This window comes from Gallus gallus, chromosome 20 (assembly GCF_016699485.2).
Source record: "Gallus gallus isolate bGalGal1 chromosome 20, bGalGal1.mat.broiler.GRCg7b, whole genome shotgun sequence".
Taxonomy (NCBI): Eukaryota; Metazoa; Chordata; class Aves; order Galliformes; family Phasianidae; genus Gallus; species Gallus gallus.
Genome location: NC_052551.1, coordinates 14,156,739 through 14,167,440, shown reverse-complemented (window position 1 = coordinate 14,167,440; position 10,702 = coordinate 14,156,739). Strand labels below are relative to the sequence as shown.

Genomic DNA, 10,702 nt, shown 5'->3' with positions numbered 1-10,702 from the left:
GTTTGCCATGGTTACACACACAGTATTTTGCTGCAAAGGCTGATCTGAACTCATTAGTTATTTATGCAATCACTGCTGAAATGTGAAATTGTAGTTCTGTGTGTAAATCTGACATGCAGGTGCACACATTTGTTTCTAAAAGCAAGAGTAATTTTTGGTCTGGTTTTGTTACTTTTTTTTTTTTTCTTTTTAATCACCTACTTACCAGCTGGGAAAATGAAAGACTATTTGGAATCCTAAACCTGTGCTGTCTTCTCCAGAATAACATGTAATATGACCTGCTTTTCCTTATTATCACTGTTACTTTGAAGAACTGTGCTCATCCTTGAGCTGGAAGACACACTGGTCAAAGTCTGAATGAGACACAAAATCAGCTTCTGGAATTGGCCAGAAAGGAATTAATGCTTGGTTTTCTCTTTAGAAGAGGATCTGTATATAAACCATGACATTCCTTCATCCTAGATGACAGTGGATTTAATTACATTTCAGTTACCCATCAGTCTTAAAATGGAGAGATCTAGGAGGGTGCACAAAACCAAGATATAGCCCTGTGAAGGGTGTGAATGCGTGTTCAGGTTCTGCATTATGTTTGTTCAGTGCAAGCAGGACTGTTAAAAATTCTGCTCAGTGAGGATCTCTGTGCTGTCAGTGCCACTGGACTGAAGCTGCCAACTTTTGAGACTTGTTTGTCTGCTGGAGGCAAGAATGTTTTATCTGTCTTGTCTTTGTCCCGTACCAGCTGAGATCTTACACGTGCAAGCCAGAATGGGGAGCTGGTAAGGTTGTGCTGCCATCAGGCCCACACTGACCTGTGCAGATCCCTATTCCTGCCCAGTGCAGGAGCTTCTCTTGTCAGCAGGAGCTGTACTTGAGTTAATGTTCCAGATGCTATTACACTAGGCATGGTGCTATATCATAATCATGCTGAAATAGCAAACATGCTCTAATTTCTATTGTTATTCTGAAACGAGGCACCTGCAAAAGGAGTGAGGTCTGTACCAGCACATCAACCGTTGGTGATTTCCATCGAGGTGAAGTGATCGTTACCACCCTCTGCTGACAGTCAGCGGTAACAGCGTGACATCGTGATCGTTTGCCGAAAGTAGTTTTACAAATTAAATGGAAGCAATTAATTGATACAGCTAGAACGAATGAAATCACTCCAAAGCAATTAAATTGAAGAAAACCTTGCATCTTTTCATTAAAAGAAACTACCCTGAAATTTAAGAAGCTTAGATTTGTCAGAGCTTGGAATGAAGATAAGTTTGTCTTCCCTCAACAAAATATGCACTAACTTCCATAATTTTGAACCAGTAGGAGAAAATTTTGCCATTATTTCAGTGACTGATTTTTATATTTATCAATGCACTTACTTATGGCAGTCATTTCCGAGTTAGGATTTCTTCATTTTCTTGTCTATGTTGTTTCGTCTTTCTTACTCAATTGCCCTGCAGTTACCTTACTTAGATCTTTTTCTATATTATCAGAACAAGAGGAGACTATAGTCCTCTTTCCACAAGGACCAGCAGCCCTATCCTAAGTTGCCCTTACCTGCAAGTTTGTTCAAGAATATACTTTTTCTTCTTTGTTCAGTACAGAATGACCAGAAAATATGTAGGATGCAGATGTTACTAATTACAGATACTGAAGTTCTGTCAGTCTGGTGGAACTTGCCACCACTCCCAAGCAGTGCCATGTCCGAAGGCAGCTACGTGACCGTCCCAAGTGTCAGACTGGCACCGCCCTGCCACCAGACCCTGGCCCCTGCACTGACTCACAGCAAGCACCTCCAGCTTTCCCAGCCACTGTGTAATCATTTAATTGTTATTTTTAACTCAGCCACACCAAGAAACACTCATTTATTTTTATCTTTAAAGCATCTGCCGGCTGTTTCTACAGCCTTATCTAAAAGATGCTGTAAAAAGAGAAGAGAGCAGTAGTAATTATCTGCAGCTCAGGAACTTATCTTTTGGAAAAAACTGAGCTCTGAGCTATGTTTTTTAAGTACCCTTAGCTTTTTCTAAGTGACTGTGCAGTGTGTGTGAGATCAGCCACTGCAGCTGGGGCTTCCACTCAGCCTGAGGGCAGAAGTGGCACGGCAGCAATATCCCCACCTGTGCAAGATGGTTTGCACTAAAGTTACTTCACAGCAGAGCTGCATGTGGAATTATAGGAGATTTGGGTGAAACCCATGACCTTAGAACACATCACCACCCTAAAGCTACCATTATCCTTCTAACAACCTGCTTTTGCAAAGGATTTGTCAAAGTAAGGAATTTTTTTCTAACTGCAGGTTTTTTGTTTGTTTGTTTGTTTTTAACGAATATGCATTATTTCAGCAGTTGAGAGTAGAGCACTTGCCCCAGCAACTCCAATCTCCAGCAGAACGTGGAGCACAGCAGTTACTGAGACAGAAGCTGTCCCTGGAAGGACTGGGAGCCCCATCACTCAGCATCTGCAGCCCACCCTACTGCTCAGCCCTTACTGCATGGGCACCAAGACCTGTCAGAGCCCCTGGGGCAGCTCCAGCTCTGCTGCAGCAGCAGGCTCCCACTGAGCCACAACACAGCCCGGATACGCCAAATCCTCCCAACTGGGGGGGCTTTTTTCTGCCCATCATTCACCTCTGGACCCAAGGCAGGGTCAGCATACCCCAACTCACGATAACAACTGGAAGCAACAGTGAGTGCAGGAAGCCTGACCAACTCTGGCAGGCATCAGGGCTGCTCACAGCTGGGGGAGAGCTGTAAGAGCTATCTGGCCTTACCACAGAGCAAGAAGAGCATGCCAAATTCAGGTCTTCCCTCTCTGATAATGTAGAGATGAGCAGGGAGGCACTGCATTTCCCATCTGCAAAGCAACATATAAATACAATAAGAGTATCCAGTAAATGTAATTTTAAATTAAATGTCAATTCCATCTTATTGCTTAACTCAAAGAGGCTTTCAAGGAGCTGGACAGTATCACAGCCTCCTTCCCCAGTGCATTTATTGGATTTTGGTGATGAGAAAGAGATAGAGCACAGCTCTGAAGCATTCCATCCATTCATCTAACAGCAGCAGGTTTCTCAATCCTTCTCCACCTTCTCTGTCAAATCTTGTCCATGGCTTCAAATCTTCTCCATATTATGCCATGATTCATAAAGAACAGTGGGGTGTGCTCAGGATTTGTTTAAAGCCTTCTGAGTCATTTTATCTTAGGAAGGAGCTGCAATGGTGAATCTGGGCTTCAGTGGGAGACAGCTGGCTGCAAGAAGGTGGGCAAGGATCTGCAGCTCTAACTAAAGGGAGCAGGTGGATCTGACAGAATGCTGTAGAATTTGTCAAATATGGAAAAAAACCTGAGTGCTCTGAGCAATCCCCGCTTTTAAAAACTCTTCACAGTGATCCTCTTCTCTCCTTCCTTGTTCTTTCAGTGCCAGTTTGTCAGCCTCTGATGTTTCAGTCTCAACAATTAGACTTTAAGTCCAGAGCAATGACTAGAAAAATTCCCTGGCAACCCAGTTACTCCCTTTCTCGGGCCACTTTCTAAAAGGTTTGTGAAGAAAATGTATGCTTTACTTCTCTCCAACACATGCAGGGACAGGGAGAGAACATCTCCTTGACGCATATTCATAACTGCCATGGTGAAAAAGCTGCTTCAGAGCATTTAATTTCACGGCTAACAAAAATCCAGTCTGATGGATATCCTGCAGAGCCCACTTCTCCCTTCTGTACCAAAGCATTTTAATCAATGCTAAGGCTCAATTTATTAGAAAACCACCAAGTAATTGGACCCACGCTATGGATATAGAAAGGAGGAAGGAGATTTTGTCACATATTCATTGATTTCTAAGTTTCTCTTGTGAATCTCTTGAGAAAGGGACTCTTTCTTCTCCCTTTACCAGAAACACACAAAAAATGGACAGAGCTCCCACAACTTCATTTTATATGTGCACATTAAAAGCCTGTGCCTTTGGGATAAATGCACATCGTGCTGGAAGTTAGCTCTTTTTGGGCACTGAGTTACAGCACTTGTCCATACCCATGCTTTCAGCACTGCCTGCAGCTCTGAGCACCCCTGTGTGCATCCTGGTTTAATTTCCTCAGCTGCTGAGTGGTGACGGGAAGTCCTGGGAGCGAAGCTGGGACAGAGAGTGAGCTCAGCGGGAGCAGAGGCTGCTGAGTGCTCTCAGTGCAGTGAAAATCATCTTCACCCTCCTGTGCTCGTTAGATTGCACAGAGCACCCACGGTAGAGGAACAGGTGATTTACGCCCCCGAGTACCAGATTGAGTGACTCTGCCCATAAGAATAATACCTTTTATTAACCTAATTGGAAACAATCTTTATTTAGGGCTGAGCAAATAATTCATGTAATTTTCATAATGCACAGCTCTTCTCCAGGCCATAATTCTGTCTTCCCCCAGAGCCTATGTGAGAAAGCAGCTGGACAGGTACACTGCCTGGCAGGATGCTTCAGCAGAACACACACTAGGAACATGACATGCTGCTGGGAGAAAGGAGGGACCGATGTCACACAGCTGTGCTGGTGACAAAACAGGGCATGGCCCCATGCAGTCTAGAAGTAATTGTTCCTGCTCCTCAGTGTGCATGCACCCTGCAGCAAGGGAAGGAGAGAACCTGTAGTGCTTGCAGGACTCTAATCTCCTCCAAACACTGGCAGGTCTCCATTCCGCACTACAGCAGGGAGCTGCAGGTGTCCTGTGAGATCAAGCTGGTAAACAGTAAAAAAAAAAAAAAAAAAATCCACAGGAGATGAACTTCCATTTCTGATACATTGCTTGGGACAGGCTTTATTTATATGGTTGTGCTATGATCTATTTATAAAGCACACATCTCTCATACAGAAAATAGTTAAAAAACATTCCTCGCACTGATGGATATGCTGATGTCATTGACCCACAAACCATGTACAAATAGGGTTCTACAGGAATATAGGGAGCTATCATTTTTGTATCTGAAAATAAATAATAATCTAGATCCTATAAACTCAGCTATGCGCAGCACACAGGCAAGTGAAACTAGGATCAGCACAAAAACTACTGCAAAACCTTCAGGCTTTCCCATTTCGTCAGGGGCTCATAAAGCCCTTCCTCTCCAGATGAACTGAAGGTGGAAAACTGTCTGAGCCTATCTACTTGGGGTGCAGGGAACTAGCCCCAAGTTTGCCCACAGGGGTCTTCACTCTTCTTGAAGCAGAGCGGGGTGTTCCCTGCTCCCTGACAATGCTACAAACTGCTCTGGTTTAAAGTGCTCCCTGGTGACCTGTACTAAGACATTGCATCGTCTGGGAATTGCCCTCGGTTGGGTATGTGATGGAGGAAGCTTACACAAGCCTGTGCCTCTACTGAGAGGTTTAGTGGTCACCAACCACAGAATTATCAGTGTGGGTACCAAACACATCCACACACATTTCTGACAGAAACAGGTGCTGGAGTTTTGTTCCAGCTCAAAAAGGCTCAAAAGTCATGAGAATGCTCAATCATTACTCAATCTCTGCCTCCTCTGGGAGGGTTTTCAGACAAGAACATCTCCTTGGGGCTGCCTGGCCACACGATGCAGCCCTTTAGGACCAGTCTGCTGAGCAACACTGCCACTGGGCATACAAAGCTGCTGCTGGATTTACAATCCATTGCACAGAGACTGATTGTGAAAGCTCTTTTCCCCTTAATTTGATCATACTTCAGAAGGAGATTAAGTTTTGTAAGTGGCTGCTGCCACAGGTACTTTATTGGGAAGCCCTCATATTCAGCATCAAGACCTTACTCTTGCTTTTATAGGAAGAATGAAGGCTAAGCCTATATTGCAGATTTATATTGGGCATTTGGGCACTTGAGAGCACAGCTAGATTGTCCCACACACCTCTGCTGTTAGCCTGAAAATTCATACATTGTACTGAATGTGGTTGTAGCTCCTGCCCTTTCCAACCTTGGTAGAGACTTTTTTTCAGCCAATGTGTCACAAATCAGAGCCTTTCTTAGAGAGGAGGAGGAAACCTGATGAGCATAGTGGAAGCTTAGATTCTGCTCCCTGCCTAGCAAATAAAGCAAGCCACATAAATAAAAAATAAAAATAAAAATAAAAAAAATTGAAAATCAAAAAGCACAGCTGAGTGATTGCTCAGTATCTGAAGGACAGATTGCAGTGGGAAGAAAGACAGCCCTGCACCCCCACACAAAATCACTCCGTAGGTTACTGAGTTTTCCTGTGCCAGGGCTGCCCATCCCCATTGCTTATACACATCTGCTTTCTGCCTCCCTCTGTTACCCACCCAGGACACCTATGTAAAGGGCTGCAACCCCATGCACACTCCAGAGCTCTCAACAAGACGCGTCCCCTGCAGACATGCACCAGCGCCCGAGGCTGGTGCTGCCCCTGCCAGCTCCCATCCCACCCGGGAATCTGCCCAGAGATGAGCTTCAGCACTTCGCCGGCAGGGTGGGACTGGGGGCCCCCGGGGTGCTTAAGGGGACATTACCCTCCCCACGCTCGAGAAGGCGCTGGGGGCCCCGTGTCCTGCCCAGAGACTCTGCAGCCCAGCGAGCTCCCTCCTTACCTTTCCGCAGGAGCCACCCCGCTCCCCGCCGCTGGGAACTTGCTCTTGGCAGCTCCGCGACGCGGGGCTCGGATTCTGTGCCTGAGGTTCAGTACCGGCTACGGCGGACAGCTCCGCTCCACTCCCACCACGCCGAGCCGCTGCTCCTGGTGTGAGCGGAGCCGAGCCGAGCCGCCGGCCACAGCGCCACGCTGGGGAGGCTTCGGGACACCGTGCTGACTCGGGACAGGTGCAGGCCCACAGCCCTCCCCGCGCATCCTTCCTCGACGACCTCTTCCCCAGATGGCCCTCGCACCGCTGCTTTCACAGAGAGGAGAGTGAGGGATGGAGAGCACTGCTCGAAGCACCTTCCTGCGGCCTCAGCACCCGCAGGCTTTCCCTTCCCTCCCGCGGGATCCCCGCGTTCAGCTCCACGGGTTCGGGCTGCTGCCCGCTTACCTCTCCCCGAAGTCGCGCCTGGCACCCATCCCATACTACTGTGCTGCAAGGGGATTCAAGGACATCCCTGGTGTGACAGCAGGGGCTAGCAAGTAGGAATGCTGTGCAGAGCGCTGTCAATTGGAGCTGGAGTTTGTTTACCACCTAAATCACTCGACCTGCCTCTGTTTGGCAAAAGACGAGTCATAGGTGTTCCTTAGCCACGTATTTTGTCCATTCTCTCCACACTGAAAGCTTGCCCTTGGTTGCCAGTTAGAAATGGAAACAGTTTCAAAAGGTCTAGCATTCATTTTGTGAGCTCCTGGTGTTACCAAGGCTGCTGCTCAGCTTGGATTTGGGTGCTGGAATTTGCTTAAGAAAAGAGCCCAAAAGCTGGAGAAACACACAGCATTTCCTATGAAATGTTAGGAGCTCTTTTTCCCTGACAAAGGCCTTTCTCCCAGCTGCCTTCTTCCCGTCTCCTGTATTGTCCTACCCACTGTACAGCAAGCCACAGAGCCCACCTAACTCAACAGGGACAGCAGGGGGGGCTGTAAACTGCAACCTCTTCTGTTGAACTGCTTTGTAACTTCAGGTAAGTGATTGAAACTCTTGTTACCTCCACCATGCAACACTTGTAAAGCTTCTTTTCTAGCTCATGATTGGGGGCCATAACTGATGACTAAGTGAGATCAATACAAATCCCCACTGTGCTTTTTTTTGTAATAGAGATAAAAAAAAAATAGAGACAAAACCTCTCATTGACCCAGCCTCTTGTGCAAACCCTACTATTAAACCCATTTAGGTCTTCAAGCAAGCCCACTGCAGCTGGAGCACTCAGAACACAAGGACATTTCATTTCAGCATTGATTTCAGTTGTGTTCATAAGCAGACGGCAGGCTAAGCTTCAGAGGAACACAGAGCTACAATATAATCAACAAGGCAAAAGGTATTTCCCATAAAGCATGTTTCTAATATTTGACTTCAATAACAATGGGTTGAAAGGTAGGAAATCCTCCAGGACAGGAGAGATCAGATTCCTAAAGACAAGAAAACCACCACAAACAGACATAGAAGAAAATTCTGAAACCAAACTGCCTGAAGATAAAGTGATTGGCAGCTGATGTTTTCCATAAATCCTCATACCCTCTCTCCCAGTCCCACACCGTTACATGACTAAGAGTGGTGGTCTTGGGATGTCATGCTAACGAAACGAAACTGGAAAGTCTTAGGTCCAGTTTCAGTGCTCTCAGTTTTGACAAATCATGTCCTCTCCTTGGGCCTCTTGCGCTGTCTGCAAATAGCATTAATAGTATTTATTATGCGCACAGAGCAGTATGAGATTTCACATATTACCTGTCTGCACACAGCTCTGAAATGAAGCTCACAATGAGTTTTTCAGCATGCCAGTCATGCTTTCCCCTTTGGAAGCTCCCAGATACATTTTCTACCTGCTAATCCCACCTATCAGCCTGTTTGGCCTCACTGTGCCAGATGCCCTTCAGCTGCCTGTGTCCCTCACTGGTATCCCCAAGCACACCTTTGCTGAAGAGGCAGCTCAGCACCTTTGCAAGTGGCTTAAGGATAGATTTGATGGGTAACAACATATAAGAAACAATGCTGGGTGATGGCATTTAAGATAGATCTATACTGTGAGCTACACATGCTGTTGCCCAACTTTTCACCATCTGTACACCAAGCTTTTAGCCTTATGTTAAGTAGACATTAATCCCATGCTTGTATACTTAGATGGAAGCATAAGATAACACATATGTTGTTCTTGAGCTGCATCTCCCCCCTCACAATTTGTGCTTGTAACTGTAATGGAAATATATATTAAAATACACATTTCAGTTCTTGTATTTGGCTCTTCGGTGCCACCTACAATTCCCAGTGCCTGTGAGTTCTGGTTTCTCACATCCCACTTGTCCGCTGTGCTTCAAATGCTGCCTGCTACTTGCAGTGCAGCTGGCCAGAGCTTAACCCTCAGCTTCCAAACCCCTCTCTCCCTTGACCTGCCCTGCCTAGCTCCAGATAAGACACTGCCGTGTCCCCAGGAATATGCTGGGTGTTTTCTTTGACCATGGTGCCTCCTTTATGCCATGTACCTGCCTTGTGTACCACAGTTTAAGGACACCATGATACACTGAACACATTGAGCCTAAGAGCCTCATTTTCTGCAAAAATCTCTGCAAGCGTGCAGACATGCTAACATTCACAGCATCTCATTTGCACAGCAAAGCAGAGTTAGTGCACTTAGCATTGGCAGATAGGTGCATGCCTCAAGGTCCTCAATATATAGGAGCAGCACCCTATGTATGGAAATGGAAGTGCACAGAGATCTACATACCATGGTTTTGTAAAAGGCTCTGCATGAGTGAAATGATCTGGCAATAAGCACAGCTTCCACAGCAGCATACAATGTGGTAAATATTCTCAATTGGCACAAATCAAATACAGCTCTTAGGACACACCTAAGTGACACAAAAGGACGCTATACAGCAGCTAACTAAAGGTAATGGGAAATCCAAGAAACAGGTAAACATGTAACCAGAAAACTGACTACTGTTCAGTCCTCCCTCCCAGCCACACCTCACACACACAAATGCCTCAAGTATCACCTTCCCTCTTCTTTGAATGCCACATACTTGTGTTCTTCCCAGCCCTACCTCCTCCTTCCACAGGGACTGAAAGCTAGCTGCCAGCTTAATAAAAATCACTGTAAGGCATCGCTGTCCTTAGCATACCACTTGCCTTATCCACATCTTAACAGTCGACAGAAGTATCAGTACCCACTACCAGAAGGATCAGTTGCTAAGAACATCAGGGAAGGACACAACACAGTAAACCCATCCTAATAGCTCTGTTTCCCAGCCCTGGGTAGCCTGGCTCAGGCACAGCCTCACAACAGGCAGCAGCCCCATGCCACCGCCCACTCTGGAGTGAGTTCCTGTGATTACTTTTTTCTTCTGATGTTCAAAGTCTACTTTGAAAACACACAGATTTAGTACCTTACCAAGTTATTTTTCGGAAAACACATGACAGATGAATTTCCATTAGAAATGCATCAATTTAAATAGAACTTCAGCCAGACTTTTGAATTGTTCCTAATTAATATTCCTTTTGAAATCTATCAACTCACTTTGTCATTGCCTTGATTTCTGTGTTGGAATATAAAACTGTACTGTTTTAAAGAAAGAGTCACTTTTGCATAAAGAGTCATTAGATATCACTTCATTATCTGGTTCAATTTTTAAACAATTTTTTTTTTTTCCGCTTTTCTTTATAGGATTGCCAGGGCAATAACTTCCTCCCCTTATCTTCCTGTTCATATAGCACTTTGGCTTAGGTGTTCTTTCTTTCCCATGTTCCTTTACTCTACACCTTCATAGATTTTAATAAGCCTGTAGTCTTATCTGGTATTAATTCTGTACTGTCAGTTCCTATCCTAGTGAGAAGCTACAGGCAGAAAGGATTAAACCAGCATCAAAGCAGCATTCCCTCCCAAGATGTGTGTGCAGCTTCATTCTACTTCAGTTCAGTAAAAGTTATCTTGCCAAAAGCTTTGGACCTGTGGAAAAGTGGAAATAGGAAGTACAACGAAAAAGATGATTCGCAAATCAAGTTCTGAAAACTACCAAAAGATGCCTACACGCTGTCCAGAGACTACAAACTCAGGAAGTTCCAAGGAGCAAAATACAATAATGATGCTCGTTTTGATCATTTCTA

At 45.4% G+C, this 10,702-nt stretch overlaps 1 non-coding gene across 1 annotated transcript; it reads right to left on the bottom strand.

The window, feature by feature from the left end:
• Positions 1 to 6,651: 6,651 nt before the first annotated feature.
• On the bottom strand, positions 6,652 to 6,737 carry MIR1648 (microRNA 1648). Its single transcript, NR_035139.1, has one exon. It is a non-coding gene; the product is annotated as a microRNA 1648 (primary transcript).
• Between the last annotated feature and the right edge of the window lie 3,965 nt (positions 6,738 to 10,702).